This window comes from Bombyx mandarina, chromosome 17 (assembly GCF_030267445.1).
Source record: "Bombyx mandarina strain Sakado chromosome 17, ASM3026744v2".
NCBI classification, from domain to species: Eukaryota; Metazoa; Arthropoda; class Insecta; order Lepidoptera; family Bombycidae; genus Bombyx; species Bombyx mandarina.
Genome location: NC_143223.1, coordinates 6,614,462 through 6,638,342, shown reverse-complemented (window position 1 = coordinate 6,638,342; position 23,881 = coordinate 6,614,462). Strand labels below are relative to the sequence as shown.

At 38.1% G+C, this 23,881-nt stretch overlaps 1 protein-coding gene across 2 annotated transcripts in view; it reads right to left on the bottom strand.

The window, feature by feature from the left end:
* The window catches only part of Mnr (Membrane-bound Notch regulator), a 35,134-nt gene extending 14,239 nt beyond the window's left edge, over positions 1 to 20,895 (bottom strand). Inside the window, exons 1-2 of one of the 2 annotated variants that reach the window (XM_028187991.2) lie at positions 20,655 to 20,776; positions 20,515 to 20,590 (exon numbers count right to left, since the gene is read on the bottom strand). The gene's annotated coding sequence lies outside the window, so the exon portion shown is untranslated. Of the gene's footprint in view, positions 1 to 20,514 lie in introns of both variants that reach the window. The other variant, XM_028187990.2, reaches the window with a different exon arrangement.
* Between the last annotated feature and the right edge of the window lie 2,986 nt (positions 20,896 to 23,881).

The following is a 23,881-nucleotide window of genomic DNA, read 5'->3' as shown; positions in this document are numbered from 1 at the left end:
ATAGTGTAGGTACAAACTTACAGTTCCAATTAATTATAGTCGAATTTCGACTACTGCGGGACCTCTAGTATTGAATTGAATGTCATATGATAAAAGAAGTTCAGTGTGTTTGCGAATCGATAAGAATCATTATATTGCTACGTTAATATCCAAAATTTCTTAACATTTTTAGTATTGATTTACAGAAGAGGGGAAATGAACCTTAAATAATTTGAAGTGTACAGTGCTATGTATATATGCTGCATAAAAAAAAATCATTTATCCTTATAATATTTTAGAGGTAGAATAAATAAGAACTTGATTTCTAAGCTACAAGCAGATTGTTTTGTTAAAACGGTGAACGTCGTAAGAAATTTAACGAATAAACACTTTTAGGATAAGACCTACCTCACACATGTAGTTTCCATATACGGAATATCATGTTCGTACGTGATCTCCAATACGCTTTTCATAAAATTCATAATTTGTTCTGTTCGCGGTAAACTTACATGATCACAGATTTTCGGAAACCGTGAACTAAAAACTACGATTACTGATATGAAACTTTCGATCTAAGGAACCCTAAAATCGTCGTGTACCTAAAAATGTATTATACCTAAACACATTGCATTTTAAATTTCATTTAATTCTATTTATTAGATTTCATTTCATCTACTTACGGCTGGGGTAGATAGGTGATCGTGCAAATAGATATGAAGCATCGATCGAAATAGAGCTTATACTAAAATAGTATTTCATTTAACGTTAAAGTAGAAGATACATTTGACTATTTATAGACGATTCTGACTGTTTCTGGATTACATAACAGCACGCTTGAGGCAATTATTGTCCAAACTTTCGCAGTTAACTGACACTACAGACAGATTAATATTCCATAAACAGGGCTAAATTATTATCGAGCGTAATACAAGTTATCGAAACTCGGTCAAAGGGCGTGAGGTCGTAAAACACAAACCGATCCAAGTTATCCCACATTTTAAATACGCCGTCTTTATAAAGTATTATCGTTTTGCACGTTGCGTACTTTGGGATTAGATACAAGAGAGCATTAGTGCAGTTAAAATGAAGACAACAAACAATACATTAAGCTATCCTCCTAAATACTATTAACTAATCGTGCGAGAATTGCATTCAAATCATGTTGCTCTTTCCATTTAGATTAGTCTTCGATCCCGCAGGCGGATACCAATTTTTCTAATGAAATACGTACTTAACAATTGTTCACGATTGACTTCCACGGTGAAGGAATAACGTGGTGTAATAAAAATCAAACCCGAAAAATTATAATTTGCGTAATTAGGTGGTAGGACCTCTTGTGAGTCCGCACGGGTAGGTACCACCGCCCCGCCAATTTCTGTCGTAAAGCAGTAATGCGTTTCGGTTAGAAGGGTGGGGCAGCCGTTGTAACTATACTGAGACCTTAGAACTTATATCTCAAGGTGTGTGGCGCATTTACGTTGTAGATGTCTATATGTTTCAGTAACCACTTAACACCAGGTGGGCTGTGAGCTCGTCCACACATCTAGGCAATAAAAAAATAAAAAAAACATTACTATTATTGATCGAAGATTAGAGAGAGTATTATAATTTAGTGAAATTCTTTGCGAAATGGCTTTTTTGTAACGAAGCTTAAGAAGAGTTTTGAGGGGGTTAGTGACGCGTCTATGTCGGTGGTGTATTTGATGTCCAAGGGCGACGGTATCGTTTGTTTATTGAGGCGATGAAAAAAAACTAAGCGAACTTATCTTCGATTATATTAACTGATGAACATTAATAGCTCTCTAAATTCTTTTGTATTTTGCAAAATCTTTAAACGCTTTGCCACCAATAACAGTTTTACGTTTCAAATACAACGTTGACTTTAAGATCAATGAGCTGCACTTACCATCAAGAGAGCATTTATCTATGCTATACCTATCAATATTAAAATCAGATTTAAATGTGTGACTTTTTACCAAGCAGTGCAGTGAAAAATTTCCAACGGCCAGTCATTTAAATTAATTTTATTTTCAAGCGCTTTATCGCAATTATTGTGAATTCCCGTGGCATGAGAAAACCGGTTGTTAATAGAAACCACACGATGTAAACATCCTTGAAATCGGTCATTGGTTAAGATAAAGAACGATTGTATTCTAAGAATTCTTCGATAGGGTTTTTGATTATGTTTAATTTCAATCAAAATAGTTGTATTTACCGAAACTTAAAATAGAACTGTCTTAGAATAAGAACCATTGACGGGGTAAATTCCATAAACAATTAAAAATAATAGATGCACATGCTCAATGACGTCACCCTTCAAATTACAAGCGTGCGAAAGAGATAGCCACATGTCTTTAGTTTTATATTTAATCGTTTTTAATTTTAGTGTTATAATATTATATTTTAAAATGAATTTCACCCTTTTTCACAAATACGTTTCTCTTTAAAAGTATTTACTGTTGCATAAAAAGATAAAGTACATAATTATTTAACTGCATGTACTGATTTATTTTGCTTATTTTATTTGTTTCTGATAATTATAGCTTTAGTGATAAGAATGTTCCAACATTGTGATCGAATCTTTGTTTTGGTGTTTTCATTACTACCTGACATATCATTATATCGTTTATTTAACCTGGTTTCCTTCATAGTGCCAAAGCCAATAGATATGTGCTATATTTGTCAAATGAATTAAAACAAAAACAGGGCTTTATCTTAACTCAACTTACTGTCAATAACACACTGATCGACTAGTGATGCGTAATTTCCTACCGTAGATACAAGTAAGGCTCGTATACTGGGAATTTTCCGAATTCTTAGGATCAATGTAGTGTGAGTAATAATAAAATTTATTTAGCTTCCTGTTGTTGAATTTGGTTTTCATTGTCTCTGATGAAACTTTGTGTAACACGAAGGTACGTAATGTGAATATTAGAACATCACGAATTAAATACGACAGACAACAGAAATTGTATAAAGTACCTATCTACATTTTTGCACGTTTAAGAATCGGACTGTGTTGATCACAAATAGTACTTCTTTTTCTCCCTGAATATTAATACATTGAAGCATATTTGCTTAATTTCTTCCCTTGCCATGTAGGATACCAATATGATACTTAATTAAACCTTCTTTTACGGTTCACTTTTGCGTTTATTATTTCCATTCGTTGGAACTAATATTTATAATGTAAAATAAAATAAAATGCGAGATTAAGTCGTAAAAGTAGTTTTAATAATGTTTATGATTCGGAAAACCGAAGAAAATACTATAATGTAATGAAAACTTTTTAGTCAGTAAACTACGAACGTAGATATTTTATGAGTCAATAACATAAAGACCAGTGTTCATTAAATTATGTAAAAAAAAATCTGGTTGATACAGGTGATTACGAAATTTCGAACGAGACTCTTTTAAAAGGTAATTTCAGTTTGGCCGTTGTTGGATCTTTCGCGATCTTTCAGATACCTGAAGGCGAAATTACAAGAAAGTTATTTTTAAAACCTATTCTTTTTTATTGTTTAGATGGGTGGACGAGTTCACAGCCCAACCTAGTGTTAAGTGGTTACTGGAGCCCATAGACATCTACGACATAAATACGCCACTCACCTTGAGATATAAGTTCTAAGGTCTCAAGTATAGTTACAACGGCTGCCCCACCCTTCAAACTGTAACGCATTACTGCTTCACGGCATAAAAAGGGCAGGGTGGTGGTACCTACCCGTGCGGATTCCCAAGAGGGCCTACCACTAGTGATTACCCAAATTATAATTTTTGCGGGTTTGATTTTTATTACACGATGTTATTCCTTCACCGTGGAAGTCAATCGTGGACATTTGTTGAGAACGTATTTTATTAGAAAAATTGGTACCCATCTACGGGATTCGAACACCGGTGCATCGCTACATACGAATGCACCGGACGTCTTATTCATTCCGATAGAGGCACCCGTCACGTGCGGACGTGCTCATCGTCCACTCGATCGCCCGGTCTTTGTTCGCCCGGCTTTTGTTAGCCCGGCCATTGTTCGCGCGGCCTGTGTTCGTGATACATCTGCCGACCAAGTGTGTTTCCTGGAAGCTTTTATTTGTTTTGTTTTAGTTATTTTTGTGTTCGTGGAACATTTGCCGACAAAGTGTTTTCCTGCAAGTATTTATTTGTTTTGCTTCTTTTTGTAATTTCTGTTTTGTTGTGCTTTTTCTTTGTCCTGTAGTAATCGCGCCGCATTGCCACCTGTGTTCAATAGAACCGCTCAGGTCCGAGAAGTTGGGGCCTCGCCGCAAGGCGAGTGTTTTCAAGACCCGGGGCCGCCCCACCTGGGTACTCAGCGATCATGGACGCTGTATTCGTGGAATTCCTCCGACTTCGTCACCCACAGCTCGCCTCAGAGTTTCTGGCTTTCAAGGCCAATCACACTGCGAGCTCTCTCGAAGACTCCGCCGTGCTCGCTGCTCCTGCGTCGCCTGTACCTGCGTGCAAAGCGTCTACATCGAGCACCGCAGCCTCCGTCGTGCCTGCCGTTCCCGCGTCGCCTATACTGGCGAGTAAAACTACTGCGTCGTCCGCCGTGGCCACCGTTCCAGCAGCGCGATCATCCGCAGCCTCCAAAACTCCTGCTTGTAGGTCACCTGCGCCCGCCTCCTCGTCCTCCGACTCTGACTCGGAGATGGAGGTCGACCTCGCCCCCGCCTCATCGACGGATGGATTCACCCTGGTACAAAAGGGTAAGAAGCGTGCCGCGGAGTCTCGAGCTCTCGCGGCCGCTAAAATTAGCAAAGCCGCGAACGCGTCGCGCCCCCGCCCTCAGACTCCCGTTGCGCCTCCAGCCCGTGCCACTCCGTCGCCGCGACCGGTGGCGCAATCTAAAACTCAGACCCCTCCCCCGGTTATCCTTCAAGAGAAGGCAGCTTGGGACCGAGTTTCCCTGGCCCTTAAGGCCAAAAATATTAATTTTGCCAGCGCCCGTAATCTCGCCAACGGGATTCAAATAAAAGTAACGACACCCGACGACCATAGGGCCCTCTCAAGTTACCTCCGAAAGGAGCGTATAAGTTTCCACACTTATACGCTCCAGGAGGAGCGCGAACTCCGCGTTGTCTTACGTGGAATCCCGAAGGAGCTAGATGCCGATCTCGTCAAGGCAGATCTGATAGAACAAGGCCTACCAGTAAATTCCGTGCACCGCATGCACACCGGCCGCGGTAGGGAGCCATACAATATGGTTTTAGTCGCCCTCCAGCCTACCCCCGAGGGTAAGCAAATTTTTAACATTCGGACTGTCTGTAGGCTCTCCGGTATTGCCATCGAAGTCCCCCATAAAAAAGGCACTCCTAGTCAGTGCCATAACTGCCAACTGTACGGGCACTCTTCCCGTAACTGTCACGCGCGCCCCCGATGTGTTAAGTGTTTGGGCGATCACGCCACGGCCCTCTGCGCTCGCGACCAAAAAACCGCGACGGAACCGCCTAGCTGTGTCCTATGCCGAACACAAGGTCACCCCGCGAACTACCGTGGATGCCCCCGAGCTCCAAAAATAAATCGCCGCGTCGCCCGTCAAAACCGCCTCCGAGCTTCCGGCCCAGACATCAAAGCCACGGTACCCTCTGTGCCGAAGGCTAAGCCTGCTTTCGTGCCGGCGTCGGTGCCCAGCGTCTCGGCTTGGGCTAAACCGTTGCCGTACACGAACACGGCTACAACTCTCTCCCCCGCGACTCGTCCCACCCCCGCGATACGTCCCTGCCCCGCGACCTGCCCTCCGACCGCGTCCGAAAATCTCGCTCTAGCGATCGACTTTTTCCAGTCGATCAACTTTGAGCGTGTTAACGCTTTGGGTGACGCCATTCGCGCCGCCTCCACTGCACAACATTTCATCGCCGTTGTGCAAGAATACGCTGACGTATACGCGTCGTTAAATACGTACGTCCTCCCCTCACTCCGCCGGTAATCAATGGCGTACATTTGTAGAATAAAACCCTTATCCGTAACAATAGGATTTTTTAACGCTTACGGTCTCGCAAATCAACGTGATCAGGTTTGTGATTTTTTGCGTGACCATCAAATTGACATTTTCTTAGTGCAGGAGACCCTACTTAAGCCCGCGCGCCGTGACCCTAAAATCGCGAACTATAACATGGTCAGGAACGACAGGCTCTCTGCCCGTGGTGGTGGTACCGTTATTTACTATAGAAGAGCCCTGCATTGCGTCCCGCTCGATCCTCCCGCGCTCGCTAATATCGAAGCATCAGTGTGCCGAATCTCACTGACGGGACACGCGCCGATCGTTATCGCGTCCGTTTATCTTCCACCGGATAAGATCGTTCTAAGCAGTGATATTGAGGCGCTGCTCGGTATGGGGAGCTCTGTCATTCTGGCGGGCGACCTAAATTGTAAACACATCAGGTGGAACTCACACACCACAACCCCGAATGGCAGGCGGCTTGACGCGTTAGTCGATGATCTCGCCTTCGATATCGTCGCTCCGTTAACCCCGACTCACTACCCGCTAAATATCGCGCATCGCCCGGATATACTCGACATAGCGTTATTAAAAAACGTAACTCTGCGCTTACACTCGATCGAAGTAGTTTCAGAGTTAGATTCAGACCACCGTCCCGTCGTCATGAAGCTCGGTCGCGCTCCCGATTCCGTTCCCGTCACGAGGACTGTGGTGGATTGGCACACGCTGGGCATCAGCCTGGCTGAATCTGATCCACCATCGCTCCCGTTTAACCCGGACTCTACCCCGTCTCCTCAGGATACCGCTGAAGCCATAGACATCTTAACATCACACATCACCTCGACATTAGATAGGTCATCGAAACAAGTTGTAGCGGAGGACTTCCTTCACCGTTTCAAATTGTCCGACGATATTAGGGAACTCCTTAGAGCTAAGAACGCCTCGATACGCGCCTACGACAGGTATCCTACCGCGGAAAATCGTATTCGAATGCGTGCCCTACAACGCGACGTAAAGTCTCGCATCGCCGAAGTCCGAGATGCCAGATGGTCTGATTTCTTAGAAGGACTCGCGCCCTCCCAAAGGTCTTACTACCGCTTAGCTCGTACTCTCAAATCGGATACGGTAGTAACTATGCCCCCCCTTGTAGGCCCCTCAGGCCGACTCGCGGCCTTTGATGATGACGAAAAAGCAGAGCTGCTGGCCGATACATTGCAAACCCAGTGCACGCCCAGCACTCAATCCGTGGACCCTGTTCATGTAGAATTAGTAGACAGTGAGGTAGAACGCAGAGCCTCCTTGCCACCCTCGGATGCGTTACCACCCGTCACCCCGATGGAAGTTAAAGACTTGATCAAAGACCTACGTCCTCGCAAGGCTCCCGGTTCCGACGGTATATCTAACCGCGTTATTAAACTTCTACCCGTCCAACTCATCGTGATGTTGGCATCTATTTTCAATGCCGCTATGGCGAACTGTATCTTTCCCGCGGTGTGGAAAGAAGCGGACGTTATCGGCATACATAAACCCGGTAAACCAAAAAATCATCCGACGAGCTACCGCCCGATTAGCCTCCTCATGTCTCTAGGCAAACTGTATGAGCGTCTGCTCTACAAGCGCCTCAGAGATTTCGTCTCATCCAAGGGCATTCTCATCGATGAACAATTCGGATTCCGTACAAATCACTCATGCGTTCAACAGGTGCACCGCCTCACGGAGCACATTCTTGTGGGGCTTAATCGACCAAAACCGTTATACACGGGAGCTCTCTTCTTCGACGTCGCAAAAGCGTTCGACAAAGTCTGGCACAATGGTTTGATTTTCAAACTATTCAACATGGGCGTGCCGGATAGTCTCGTGCTCATCATACGAGACTTCTTGTCGAACCGCTCTTTTCGATATCGAGTCGAGGGAACCCGCTCCTCCCCACGACCTCTCACAGCTGGAGTCCCGCAAGGCTCTGTCCTCTCACCCCTCCTATTTAGCTTATTCGTCAACGATATTCCCCGGTCGCCGCCGACCCATTTAGCTTTATTCGCCGACGACACGACTGTTTACTATTCTAGTAGAAATAAGTCCCTAATCGCGAAGAAGCTTCAGAGCGCAGCCCTAGCCCTAGGACAGTGGTTCCGAAAATGGCGCATAGACATCAACCCAGCGAAAAGTACTGCGGTGCTATTTCAGAGGGGAAGCTCCACACGGATTTCCTCCCGGATTAGGAGGAGGAATCTCACACCCCCGATTACTCTCTTTAGACAACCCATACCCTGGGCCAGGAAGGTCAAGTACCTGGGCGTTACCCTGGATGCATCGATGACATTCCGCCCGCATATAAAATCAGTCCGTGACCGTGCCGCGTTTATTCTCGGTAGACTCTACCCCATGATCTGTAAGCGGAGTAAAATGTCCCTTCGGAACAAGGTGACACTTTACAAAACTTGCATAAGGCCCGTCATGACTTACGCGAGTGTGGTGTTCGCTCACGCGGCCCGCACACACATAGACACCCTCCAATCCCTACAATCCCGCTTTTGCAGGTTAGCTGTCGGCGCTCCGTGGTTCGTGAGGAACGTTGACCTACACGACGACCTGGGCCTCGAATCAATTCGGAAATACATGAAGTCAGCGTCGGAACGATACTTCGATAAGGCTATGCGTCATGATAATCGCCTTATCGTTGCCGCCGCTGACTACTCTCCGAATCCTGATCATGCAGGAGCCAGTCACCGTCGACGCCCTAGACACGTCCTTACGGATCCATCAGATCCAATAACCTTTGCATTAGATGCCTTCAGCTCTAATACTAGGGGCAGGCTTAGGGACCCCGGTAACCGTACTCGTCGAACTCGACAAAGAGGTCGACGTGCAACCTAACCCATGCATCAGCCCGCTGAGTTTCTCGCCGGATCTTCTCAGCGGGTCGCGATTCCGATCCGGTAGTAGATTCATTCGCGAAACAATTGCTCTTGAGTTGTTAGGTCTCCTTCGGAGGCGCTCGGGCAGTTGTTAGCAAATCCCACCCCTCTTGGCTGAGCCTTTGCTCGCCCACCTGTCCTGGTGAAACTGGAAAGGCCTTCGGGCCACCAGTAAACTTTCAATCATAAAAAAAAAAAAAAAAAAAAAAAAAAAAAAAAAAAAAAAAAAAAAAAAAAAAAAAAAAAAAAACGTCTTATCCTTTAGGCCACGACGACTTCTACGACGTAAATGCGCCACCCACCTTGAGAATAAGTTCTAAGGTCTCAAGTATAGTTACAACGGCTGCCACACCCTTCAAACCGAAGTGCATTACTGCTTCACGGCAGAAATACGCTGGGTGGTGGTACCTAGCCGCGCGGACTCACAAGAGTTCCAACTACCAGTAGGCTTAGTGCGAGTTTCAAAAATCGAATCGAATGACTCGCATCGAGTGTACGCTCTTCACGGTGAAACGTGCGGAGCTCTGAGTGCGAGTTACTCGATTTGCAGGACGTTTATTCATCTTTAGAAGCAATAATTTTTTCTTTTATGTTGGTAGCATGCAAGTTTTTTTTTAAGGCGTTTAATTGAAATGCCAAGCTTTCTAACGATATTTATAATTAGTCGGGTAATGGGTAATGTACCTGTGCTTAGTGCGAGTTTTTTTAATTACTCAGTCGATGTTAATGTTATGTTTAATTTGTGTGAGTTTGTATCAGTGCCACCTAGTGGTAAGCTTATGAATCTCATTTTGTGGGAGAGAGAAGGTTTGTTTATGTTGCTGTCTCATGTATCGAATAGCTTTACCGAAGTGAGCCTCTCGATTATTGTATGTGCGAGTGCGAGTTACAAATTAATGGATTTTGAGAGTATTTCTTCACTTTCAAGCAAGTTAAGTAGTCACTAAAAATTTTGCCGTGAAACCAATACAATATCAAGATTTTTTCTTTCGTTTTTAATAATAATGTTGTTTTTTAAGGTTTTATCTATTCTAATGGTTTATACACATATATTTTTTCGGTTAGAAAATTTTATAGACGTCTAGCTAGTTGTAAATACATATTAATTATTTGCTTTTTCATTTAATTCTTATTAAATCATTGCTTTTTTTTAAAGAGTTGTTTGATGAGAGAGAGAGAGCGAGATAGAGTTGTTTTTTTTTTATTGATTAGATGGATGGACGAGCTCACAGCCCACCTGATGTTAAGTGGTTACTGGAGCCCATAGACATCTACAACGTAAATGCGCCACCCACCTCGAGATATAAGTTCTAAGGTCTCAGTATAGTTACAACGGCTACCCCACCCTTCGAACCGAAACGCATTACTGCTTCACGGCGGAAATAGGCGGGGTGGTGGTACCTACCCGTGTGGACTCACAAGAGGTCCTACCACCAGTGAAAGAGTATTCTTTATTGTACACAAAATGAATAAATATTGTGAAACATTATTTCTTGGTCTTATCGCTAAGAGTGATCTCTTCCAGACAACCATTAGATGGGCAAGAATAATTTCGAAATGAATTGCACACTGTGTATCTATCTATTATAGAAATATATACACACACGCACATACACACGCGCACACACACACACACACGCGCGCGCAATATACATATTTAGAGGTACATACGTACAGATTTATATTTATAAATTATATAGAAATTTGAACAATGTAATAATAATTTTGCTTCTTTACACATTTATAAATAAGGATGGATGCTCGTAATAATTTTAGTATATTTGGGCCACCTAATGAAGATCATCAACACTATTACCGTAAATACAATCATTTTATAAACGTTCAACGGGTAAATGATTAAACCTATGTAAAACATAATTTCTTTAATTAAAAAAAGCTGAAATAATTACCTATTTCAAGATTAATTATGCTAAGTATGTCTAAATATGTAATTACAATTAAATAAATTATATAATAAACTTCTAATTCTAATACTTCTATTAAAGTTACTAAAAAAATATGTTTATGCTGGGCAGTTTCCGTGTATTTTAAAGGTTACGCCATTACGGCAAAGTTTGTTTACGAAATTGCACCCTTAGAATGGAAGTGGTATAACTAAAAAATTTAAGATTAGTTTTATATTTCAAAACACTTATGTATTATTATTAAGAACCTACATTTTAAGTAGGTAATACGTGAAGCAAAAATGTTGTACTCCTTTTTACAAAAATTGCGCGGACGGAGAAGTATGAAATTTCCCACACTTATAGAGAATATAGAGAATTTTTTTTTTTAATTGTGCATAAACAATAAAAAATAAACTAAATGAATAAAAAAGCCTTACACACATTACCATGTATTTGACACACACACACACACACATGCATTTATACTTTTTTTGTTTATTGATTTATCAATCTGTGGTCAAATTGAGAATAGATTAATATTTTTTGTCTTTAATATTATTTTTCTATAATGTAGCCTTGGCGACATAGAGCAATGATTATTATAGAAATGATGATAATAGAAAGGTGACAATAGAACTATAATAATGTTCAAACTTAAAATTTAAATAAATTATGGTCAAATTTCGACCACTGGACTACCATTAGTAGATAATAATAAAATCATTTATTGCCTTTCACACAGATCTAGATTATTACAGGCAGCCTACAAGGAAACAACAAAAAAACAAAACACTATTATATCATTTCTGGCAAGCAGCTCAACATTTGCACTTGTATATTATTAACAGGAATTTTATTAAGAATATTGACAATTTATGAGGAATTTGACAAGTACGGATTAGTTATAGATATATGTATTTACATACTGTAAATTAAATTAGTTTTATAAATGCATTAAAAAAAAAATTAGATGATAAAATGATAAAGCCATACCTTTTTCCAATGTGACGATTAGAGGGTATCCTATTATTCTTTTCTATATTATTCTATCAGCTTATAAAATTAAACAGTCTCTTTTAGTCTAGAAAAGGACAAAGTACTCTTTCTGTCTTTTTCAAATAAAATGGCATGCCTTAAAGTGTTTAAACCGAAAAACTAAAAAAATACAATTATTGTATTACAATATTAAAGTTTACCAGAAACTAAGAATTTTGGGTTGAGCCACTTTAATTCTAAGGGTACAAAATAGTATTGAACACGTGACATTACCCGAATAATTTTGAAAGTAGTAGGTTCCCATTAAAATGCTGTTAAAATGCGTTGTATTTCATTTAGACGGTCTAATGCCAAAACATCACGTGCTACCAATATACGAGAAATAATATTATTGCTGCTCTCGGTGAATAAACGCCTTGCGAAGCGAGTAGCATATCTCAACTCACACTCACAATTCTTCATTTTTCACCGTATAGAACGTAAACTCGATTTGATTTTGATTTATTCATTTACAATTGAACAACTAGGAAAAAAAGATGAAAAGACATTTTGGAGGGACCGCGAGGAGCTAAATTGTGTGAATTGTTTTATTTTGTCTATTTAATGTTTCTTAGTTAATGCGTATTTAATATTTCTTCGTGTATAAGTGTAATTTTGAGACCGTCCTGGCCTAAAGGTTAAGGCGTCCGGTGTATTCGTATCTTGCAATGCACCGGTGTTCTAATCCAGCCGGCGGGTATCAATTTTTCTAATGAAATACGTACTTATCAAATGTTTACGATTGACTTTCACTGTAAAGGAATAGCATCATGTAATAAAAATCAAACCCGCAAAATTAATTTTTGTAATTACTGGTGGTAGGACGTCTTGTGGGTCCGCACGGGTAGGTATCACCACCCTGCCTATTTTTGCCGTGAAGCAGTAATGCGTTTCGGTTTGAAGGGTGGGACAACCGTTGTAACTATATTGAGACCTTAGAACTAATATCTCAAGGTGGGAGGCGGCATTTGCGTTGTAGATGTCTATGGGCTCCGGTAACCACTTAAGATTAGGTGGGCCGGGAGCTCGTCCACCCATCTATGCAATAACAAAGTAACGTGGGTTTATTAACTGTTTAGTATGTGTGAAAGTGCGAAAATTAAAAAAAATTAAACAAAACCGCTGGACGTAGCTTCTCGAAGTCTTCGAAAAGGTCCACTGAAAAAAATCTCAGTATATAATGAGCATTTTGCAGAGATTATATTTTATCCCATATTATCTGATCTCATTTCATTTCATTCCATGCCAATTGATGAATGCTTCAAATTAATCAAATCCATTTCACTCCATATTATCATTTTTCATAAGAAAAGATTAGGCTTTATGGCATGATACTTTTGCCTCTCTAGTTGGAAAAATAGAACTACTAAAGAAATACTCGATCGAAACGTTAAAACCCACTAATTTGTAACACGCACTCGCACAAATGTCATTCGTGGTACTCATTTCGGTAAAATTACTCGGTTACGAGATCACAACGTTAATATGAACTCGCACTCACAAAATAACACCGGGTACGTTTGCCGCCAGGGGCGCTGTTCCAATTGCATACAAATTTGAGCAAACTGGCTCGCTATCGAGAGCGTTACAAAACTCGCACTAAGCACACAGTATCACTATTCACTTCTTCGTTTTCTTGAGGTGTTTTTTTAAACGGTTTTATTTAGCTCGACCTGTAGGCTTAGTGCGAGTTTCAAAAATCGAATCGAATGACTCGCATCGAGTGTACGCTCTTCACGGTGAAACGTGCGGAGCTCTGAGTGCGAGTTAGTCGATTTGCAGGACGTTTATTCATCTTGAAAAGCGATATTTTTTTCTTTTATATTGGTAGCACGCAAGGTTTGTTTTTAAGGCGTTTAATTGAAATGCCAAGCTTTCTAACGATATTTATAATTAGTCGGGTAATGGGTAATGTACCTGTACTTAGTGAGAGTTTTTTTAATTACTCAATCGATGTTAATGTTATGTTTAATTTGTGTGAGGTTGTATCAGTGCCACCTAGTGGTAAACTTATGAATCCCATTTTGTGGGAGAGAGAAAGTTTGTTTATGTTGCTGTCTCATGTATCGAATAGCTTTACCGAAGTGAGCCTCTCGATTATTGTATGTGCGAGTGCGAGTTACAAATTAATGGATTGTGAGAGTATTTCTTCACTTTCAAGCAAGTTAAGTAGTCACTAAAATTTTTGCCGTGAAACCAATACAATATCAAGATTTTTTCTTTCGTTTTTCATAATAATATTGTTTTTTAAGGTTTTATCTATTCTAATGGTTTATACACATATATTTTTTCGGTTAGAAAAATTTATAGACGTCTAGCTAGTTGTAAATACATATTAATTATTTGCTTTTTCATTTAATTCTTATTAAATCATTGCTTTTTTTAAAGAGTTGTTTGATGAGAGAGAGAGAGAGTGAGATAGTTTTTTTTTTTTTTTATTACTTAGATGTATGGACGAGCTCACAGCCCACCTGATGTTATGTGGTTACTGGAGCCCATAGACATCTACAACGTAAATGCGCCACCCACCTCGAGATATAAGTTCTAAAGTCTCAGTATAGTTACAACGGCTACCCCACCCTTCGAACCGAAACGCATTACTGCTTCACGGCGGAAATAGGCGGGGTGGTGGTACCTACCCGTGTGGAATCCCAAGAGGTCCTACCACCAGTGAAAGAGTATTCTTTATTGTACACAAAATGAATAAATATTGTGAAACATTCTTTCTTAGTTTTATCGCTAAGAGTGATCTCTTCCAGACAACCATTAGATGGGCAAGAATAACTTCGAAATTAATTGCACACTGTGTACCTATCTATTATAGAAATATATACACACACGCACATACACACGCGCGCACACACACACACACACGCGCGCTCAATATACATATTTACAGGTACATACGTACAGATTTATATTTATAAATTATATAGAAATTTGAACAATGTAATAATAATTTTGCTTCTTTACACATTTATAAATAAGGATGGATGCTCGTAATAATTTTAGTATATTTGGGCCACCTAATGAAGATCATCAACACTATTACCGTAAATACAATCATTTTATAAACGTTCAACGGGTAAATGATTAAACCTATGTAAAACATAATTTCTTTAATTAAAAAAAGCAGAAATAATTACCTATTCCAAGATTAATTAGGTATGTTAAGTATGTCTAAATATGTAATTACAATTAAATAAATTCTATAATAAACTTCTAATTCTAATACTTCTATTAAAGTTACTAAAACAATATGTACTTAATGCTGGGCAGTTTTCGTGTATTTTAAAGGTTACGCCATTACGGCAAAGTTTTTTTTACGAAATTGCACCCTTAGAATGGAAGTGGTATAACTAAAAAATTTAAGATTAGTTTTATATTTCAAAACACTTATGTATTATTATTAAGAACCTACATTTTAAGTAATACGTGAAGCAAAAATGTTGTACTTCTTTTTACGAAAATTGCGCGGACGGTGAAGTATGAAATTTCCCACACTTATAGAGAATATAGAGAAGTAGTGCAGATTGCTAATATTTTTTTTTAATTGTGCATAAACAATAAAAATATAAACTAAATCAATAAAAAAACCTTACACACATTACCATGTATTTGACACACACACACACACACATGCATTTATACTTTTTTTGTTTATTGATTTATCAATCTGTGGTCAAATTGAGAATAGATTAATATTTTTTGTCTTTAATATTATTTTTCTATAATGTAGCCTTGGCGACATAGAGCAATGATTATTATAGAAATGATGATAATAGAAAGGTGACAATAGAACTATAATAATGTTCAAACTTAAAATTTAAATAAATTATGGTCAAATTTCGACCACTGGACTACCATTAGTAGATAATAATAAAATCATTTATTGCCTTTCACACAGATTTAGATTATTACAGGCAGCCTACAAGGAAACAACAAAAAAACAAAACACTATTATTCATTATCACTATTAATTTCTGGCAAGCAGCTCAACATTTGCACTTGTATATTATTAATAGGAATTTTATTAAGAATATTGACAATTTATGAGGAATTTGACTAGTACGGATTAGTTATAGATATATGTAGTTACATATTGTAAATTAAATTAGTTTTATAAGTGCAATAAAAAATAATTTAAATGATAAAATGATAAAGCCATACCTTTTTCCAATGTGACGATTAGAGGGTATCCTATTATTCTTTTCTATATTATTCTATCAGCTTATAAAATTAAACAGTCTCTTTTAGTCTAGAAAAGGACAAAGTACTCTTTCTGTATTTTTCAAATAAAATGGCATGTCTTAAAGTGTTTAAACCGAAAAACTAAAAAAATACAATTACTGTATTACAATATTGAAGTTTACCAGAAACTACGAATTTTGGGTTGAGCCACTTTAATTCTAAAGGTACAAAATAGTATTGAACACACGACATTACCCGAATAATTTTGAAAGTAATTGGTTCCCATTAAAATGCTGTTAAAATGCGTTGTATTTCATTTAGACGGTCTAATGCCAAAACATCACGTGCTACCAATATACGAGAAATGATATTATTGCTGCTCTCGGTGAATAAACGCCCTGCGAAGCGAGTAGCATATTTCAACTCACACTCACAATTCTTCATTTTTCACCGTATAGAACGTAAACTCGATTTGATTTTGATTTATTCATTTACAATTGAACAACTAGGAAAAAAAGATGAAAAGACATTTTGGAGGGACCGCGAGGAGCTAAATTGTGTGAATTGTTTTATTTTGTCTATTTAATGTTTCTTAGTTAATGCGTATTTAATATTTCTTCGTGTATAAGTGGAATTTTGAGACCGTCCTGGCTTAAAGGTTAAGGCGTCCGGTGTATTCGTATCTTGCAATGCACCGGTGTTCTAATCCCGCCGGCGGGTATCAATTTTTCTAATGAAATACGTACTTATCAAATGTTTACGATTGACTTTCACTGTAAAGGAATAGCATCATGTAAAAAAAATCAAACCCGCAAAATTAATTTGCGTAATTACTGGTGGTAGGACGTCTTGTGAGTCCGCACGGGTAGGTATCACCACCCTGCCTATTTTTGCCGTGAAGCAGTAATATGTTTCGGTTTGAAAGGTGGGACAACCGTTGTAACTATACTGAGACCTTAGAACTAATATTTCAAGGTGGGAGGCGGCATTTGCGTTGTAGATGTCTATGGGCTCCGGTAACCACTTAAGATTAGGTGGGCCGGGAGCTCGTCCACCCATCTATACAATAACAAAGTAACGTGGGTTTATTAACTGTTTAGTATCTGTGAAAGTGCGAAAATTTAAAAAATTAAACAAAACCGCTGGACGTAGCTTCTCGAAGTCTTCGAAAAGGTCCACTGAAAAAAATCTCAGTATATAATCAGCATTTTGCAGAGATTATATTTTATCCCATATTATCTGATCTCATTTCATTTCATTCCATGCCAATTGATTAATGCTTCAAATTAATCAAATCCATTTCACTCCATATTATCATTTTTCATAAAAAAAGATTAGGCTTTATGGCATGATACTTTTGCCTCTCTAGTTGGAAAAATAGAACTACTAAAGAAATACTCGATCGAAACGTTAAAACCCACTAATTTGTAACACGCACTCGCACAAATGTCATTCGTAGTACTCATTTCGGTAAAATTACTCGGTTACGAGATCACAACGTTAATATGAACTCGCACTCACAAAATAACACCGAGTACGTTTGCCGCTAGGGGCGCTGTTCCAATTGCATACAAATTTGAGCAAACTGGCTCGCTAGTGAGAACGTTACAAAACTCGCACTAAGCACACAGTAGTAATTACGCAACATATATCTCAACATATATCTTTTTTATTATAATTTAATGTTCTTGATTGTTTGCTAATATAAGCTACTAAATCAGCAAAAAAGCCTAACGTACTTTTACAATACACATTACTTTTTGCGTTTAAAATTTCTTCGCAAATACAAAACTGTTTACGCAAAAAGAAATAGAACGAACATTTTCTTCTGATTATAAAGCATCTAGTCTAAACAAATGATCTGAAAATACTATACGATCAAATGCCAATGACTTGTTCACAAAGTCGCGTCCTTGCCGTTAATGATGAATTTCCGGAGCAATTCACATGGGTATACTGTCTATGTTTACACAATATCTCTATCACTAGATGCAGCTTCATAAAACGTGACTTACAGGTATAATAATGGCATATATGTATGTAGTTTATTTTTAAGCAAAGGATTAAATATAATAAGTACATATTTTATACTCATGCCAACAGTTTGAATTTTAGAATAAACTATCTGTTAGTTCTACCTGCAACTTCGCTCGCGTTTTTCCCGTGGGAATGAGATGTTTCTTCGTCAGATTATATAGTCTATTTCACTCTACTGACATAACAATATCACTTTAAAAAAACAATGCCCAATCTTTGTTTCATTTTGATTCGAAAGAAGGATAGTTAACTTGTTATTCACTAAACACACTTCTAAATTTTACTTTATTTGTAAAAGTATGGAGTATCGATAATTGAGCCAACAAGTTAGCACCATACAAAAACAGTACATTACATTAATGAGCGGTTTTCCTTGTCGACGTAATTTCAGAGGTTTTGATACTCATAGTCATTATTGTAAATACTAACAAACCGGCGTTAAAAGCAACTAGGGGAATTCTAATTTTAGAATGTTGGCAAAATGCCATAGCAGCACCATCGGGGCTCAGAATTGGAAGGGAGTCTTATCTCACATGTATTATGGCTTACTGTGTGAACCATGTTTTAAAATCACTGCATCGGATGCAGTGATTTTATCAACAATTTAATTATAATTAGGGATATCTGTTATATACATTATGGGTGCATTTCAAAAAGTGGAAACTGTAGGCTGCAGCTTGGCTATGTTCCTAGTTTTGTTGATGTCCATCAGTGACAGTGACTACATACAAGAAAAAATGGGTAGGATGCGGTCCATTTGATGTTAGGCAATCACTATCACTCATGGCCAAGCCTTGGTTACAGCCTACTATTAAGACCCAAGTACTAATTATTAGGTTTAAGTTTTCTGAAGAAATGAACTCCCTGTCATTCCATAGTTTAATTTTTTTTAATTATAGATATGACGAAACTTGTTTTATTCTGCCTCTCCTCTCTCTGCCTTGAAAGTTTTGTTAAGAATAATTTCCATCATTTCCTTCTTCAAGTGGTATTCCCATATTTCAAATAACTGATTAGTTTTGAGTTCTTTGATAAGACTCATAAAGCTTTCTTATAGCCTTAATTAAGCAATTCAGTTACACAGCAGCTCAGCAAAGTCAGAAGCAGCAAAGTCAGAACTAGTGTAAAGCTGTTAACTTATTCTGAAATTGCACTAATCTGGACGACATTGCGTAACAAATTTGCTCCCCCACATTAACTGCAACAAATTGCAGGATATTTCAATTTTCCACTTGGAAATATCACCACTATACATCCTTGTCATGGAAGTGATCCAATCACATCTTATTATTGGTTTTAATTGGTCAAACTCTCAGAAGGAAATATTCTTTTGATTTAGATATTTTAACTTATAAATACTGGGAGTAAATAACAGTATTTCTGAAGATGAACTACTATACTAATATAAACAAAAAACAATATTAGTTTATCAAGCTAATCATAAATAGTTATTTTCTTAGTAAGTCTTCTTTTGTTATCTCTTATTGGTGGTACTCTTTGCTGGATATCAATGTTTTTAAACCTTATGGTTCCAAGATCCCAATAGGCCTTATGTTACAGGCAAACAATACATGCAATTAAAACTACTTTCAGAGTTTCATTTTCCATTTTTATTCTGATATCTGAAATACTTTAGTTTTCATGGTCCCATAGAATTAGGGTTATTTGTCGACATTCAAATATTGTATTTTTATTTTACTAGTAATAATGAAATAATGACAATAATTAACACAAGTTTAAACTGTAAAGGTTGTTTTTTTACTGGTGGTAGGACTTCTTATGAGTCTGCATGGGTAGGTACCACCACTCTGCCTATTTCTGCCGTGAAGCAGTAATGCGTTTCGGTTTGAAAGGTGGGGCGGCCGTTGTAACTATACTGAGTCCCTAAGCACTTATATCTCAAGGTGGGTGGTGCATTTACATCATAGATGTATGTCTATGGGCTCCAGTAACCACTTAACACCAGGTGGGCTGTAAGCTCGTCCACCCTTTTAAGCAATAAAAAAAAGCTTTCCTTATGTCTGTGACTGAAAAGAAAAAAATTTGGAAACTACTATAAAATGCATACAAAATGTTTTACGTACATACAATGCAGGGCATATTGTGAGCTTGGATATGTCTTGTGATTTAAAGCCTATGATGCCATGCACAAATACAGACAAGACCTCAATTTCAATCTGAAGGTACCGGTCACCAAATATTAATACATAGTCTCGTAATATTTCACTGGGCCCAATTACTACTATTTTATTATTTTAATAGTTAATCTCATTTTTAAAATATTCTGTTTGTGATAAAATAAATTGTTGCCGAGTTATAATGAAAATAAGGAATTGGTGTGAGTCATTTCCTTTAATAATTTTATTATAACATGGTAATGTTGCAAAAAATTTCCTATTCAATAAAACTTGATTTAAGAGTATGTACGTTTACACATTTATGTTATTTGTGAGCTTAAGCCGAAAAAAGTAAAAGCACAAAATTGAACACTTACCTTGTGACAAGATCCCTCTAAGACGAAACGTGAACTTCCAAATCCAATATTTCAACAATCTACTTTTGTTTCTAATCTACAAACAAGGTCAATCTGAATTGTCAGTTCATCAGGAAAGGATACTTGCAAGGAAAACGTACCTAATCACTGAACTGGCGTAACGTTAGCGTTTATTATATTCATTAGTCTGTTCGAAGTGAACAAACTGCGAAAAAAACATGAATGTAATAATTGCGATATAATGTTTTGAATGAATGTTTTGATATTAAGATAAAACTGGTTGACATTTGACTGCAGGATAGCTTATTACTTTACTTGTAGGATAGACAGAGATGGCTAAATTAGTCGGAAAACATGTGTCAGGGTAGGTATAAAAAAAAACTGTCAGCGACAGAGATTTGCATTTTTTTAAACTTATTTTTGGCCTGGGAATAAGTCTTTTGAGTCATTTGGCCTTAATTATGCTCACAGCATCATGTGGAGCTTAAGATGAAACCTGCATTGAAGAATTGCCGTATCAGCACCTCAGGTGTTGGAACTGTGGACTGATACGTTGAAGTTGAACCTACTAAGTATGAAGGATAGAAGCAAGGAGCACCATCTCACTGTATTAAAGAAACACGTGTGGCACTTGGGGACTGCTGCGGTAAAGCTATTGCATAGCATTTTTTATCAACGTAAGCAATTATAATTGGACAATAACAATTTAATATTAAAACAATAATAAAATGAAACTACGCTATATTTATAAACATTAAGAAAAGCAAAATATTAACTGTCCCCTTCACACTATGAGCTAGACCGTGCGAGAGAGAGAAGGGCAGACTTTTCATGATGCGCATGCAGTGCGACGTACAGACGCCGCGCGTTTTTTCACAAACACTACACAAGTGCAATGTGTGAATGTGTTGAACGCGAGTTACATGGTAGGCGGAGTGGGGGTGTTAGGTTTTATTTTCGTTACTTAATTTCTTGATTCGGTCGCCGTTCTGAAAGCCCGCGATAAAATCTATGCAATAGCTTAAAAGTGTCCGCTGAAAGGGAGGCAATTGAAGTGGCGCCATAGCAGCAAGTGGGAAGATTAAAAACAGTGCCGTAACCTGTTAAAGTAGGATACTACATTAAGAAGGAAAGAAACACTTCCTTTTAATTCTTTTTACATATGTACTGTGCTGGTCTTAAAGCGAGTGATCTACAATTAAATGCCACACATATTACGATTCGACGATATATCTTTTTTAAAATTTCTGTTTGAATGTGAGAACGATCTGCCGGCCCATCTGATTTTAGTGGTCACTGAAGTTTAGTGACGTCACAACATAAATATCGCCATTACATAACCTTGAGACGTGAGCCTCAGTTGTATAGTATTTAAGACGGTTATTGCACCCTCAAAACACATTACTGCGTTAGAAACAGCAGGGTGTTGTTAGTATGTAATCAATGTGAGCTCATATTATTATGAAACCATATCACCAGTAGGTACATAGTTAAGCAAATTAAAATTTTTATAATTACATTTTTTCTTTCCTGATTTTCATCATTAGGATCATTACAGGTTTAAGCTTCTCAATTCTAATAATCATTAACATCCAATTTATATAACATCCAATATATTATATTAGCTAAATTTAATCCGATGTCTGTAAACCTACTTAGTTAAAACATTCATTTAAATAATCACACAAGTAGGTACACAACTAATTAGATAATATGTTTTTATAAATCGACGTGGCAATTAAAATTTACTTTTAACTATAATTTTCTTTTTGGCTGGCAAGGTGGATATCAGTAGGTACTAACATATGTACATACTTAATATACATGGCTGCCTTTGAGCTAGCAAACTGTTTGGTGTTTACACAAACTTGTGTGCCAGAGTCAAGTGAGGCAAAGAGTTTAAAAGGATCCATATTCTTTGAGCAGGAGGTTGCGATCGTTCTCGAAAAAACATTTTCGTTTTAAGCGACAAACGTTTATTTCAAAATGTTTTTCGTTAGTTCTAATTACATGTGATCAATCTCAGTGTCGTAAGAAGTCTTAAAGAGATTGGCCTGTATTAAGATTATTAAAGATACACACAAACATATGTTATATTTTTTATAGAATATGATATTATATACAATACAATAAAGCAATACAATGCAATATATCAAGCTTAGATGGAGAAAGCTTTATTTATAAACGTGGATAATACAGGATATATTTTCCGTGTGTTGCCTTTATGCCTTTACATCGAGATGCCTTTACATTAAATACGACTCTAAGACATTAAACACGATATCAGAACAAATCTGTTAGTGGTAAAACGTCTTATGAGCCCGCACGGTTACATACCACCCTGCCTATTTCTGCCGCGAAGCATTAAAGCGTTTCGGTCTGAAAGGTGGGGCAATCGTTGTGCTATAGAACTGAAACTTCGAACTAATGTCTCAAGGTGGGTAGCGGCATTTACGTTTTTGGTATTAATAAGCTTCAGTAACCACTTAGCACCATATTATCGGCCGTGAGACGAGTGAACGATAGTTCTATGGAATTAAAAAAAATCAGTAATACCTACGTATGACACATCATGTTCCCGCGGCCTTCCAACAGTGGAAATATATGATGGCTCCTCTTCACAATTGGCCATGATGGGTGATTATAGATACTCACGATAGTGTAGAGGGTATAAACGTCTGTGATCGGCCATCATCGTGTATGATCGTGCACAATCAGCGTTGTGTCAGTAGATCAAAGGAACGATGGCCCATGATTGTGTGCGTGTCCACACCATCTCCTCGATTTCCATCTTCGATACCCAGACGTCTTAACATATCAGTATACAGTCAGTAAATGAACGTTCACGATTGTGTGGAGAGTTGCCCGATCATGGCGGCCATGATGGACGATCATTTGTCGGCCCATCATGGCCGATTGTGAAGGGGAGCCGTGATGCTAATGTTGACATTGTCACACACAGCTCAGTGTTTACCATAGATTAAACACTTATAGGTAGTATGTACTAGGCACCGACATTATCCTTTGAGCCTTCGTCACTCAGAGGTGTCGTCAAGAATTTCGTCAACCTGTACAAAAAAGTATTAGTGACAGCCCACTTAGTAAAAAGGCTTATTTTCAATCATTGTGCTGAAAAATTATTTATTTTAAATATAAGAAAAGTTAAAAAATAATTCATCAATACTTTCTGTTGTTTTTTTAATGTTATATAACATAATTTTTATGTTATGTTAAAACAGCTTTATTCTTGCTGATTCATAAGTTTCTATTGGGAAAGCGTAACACCGTAGTTTCTTTAATAATGTGTCAGGTATTAATTAACAATATCTTTGGACGGCACCATTCATCATTCTGTTTGATATCATAG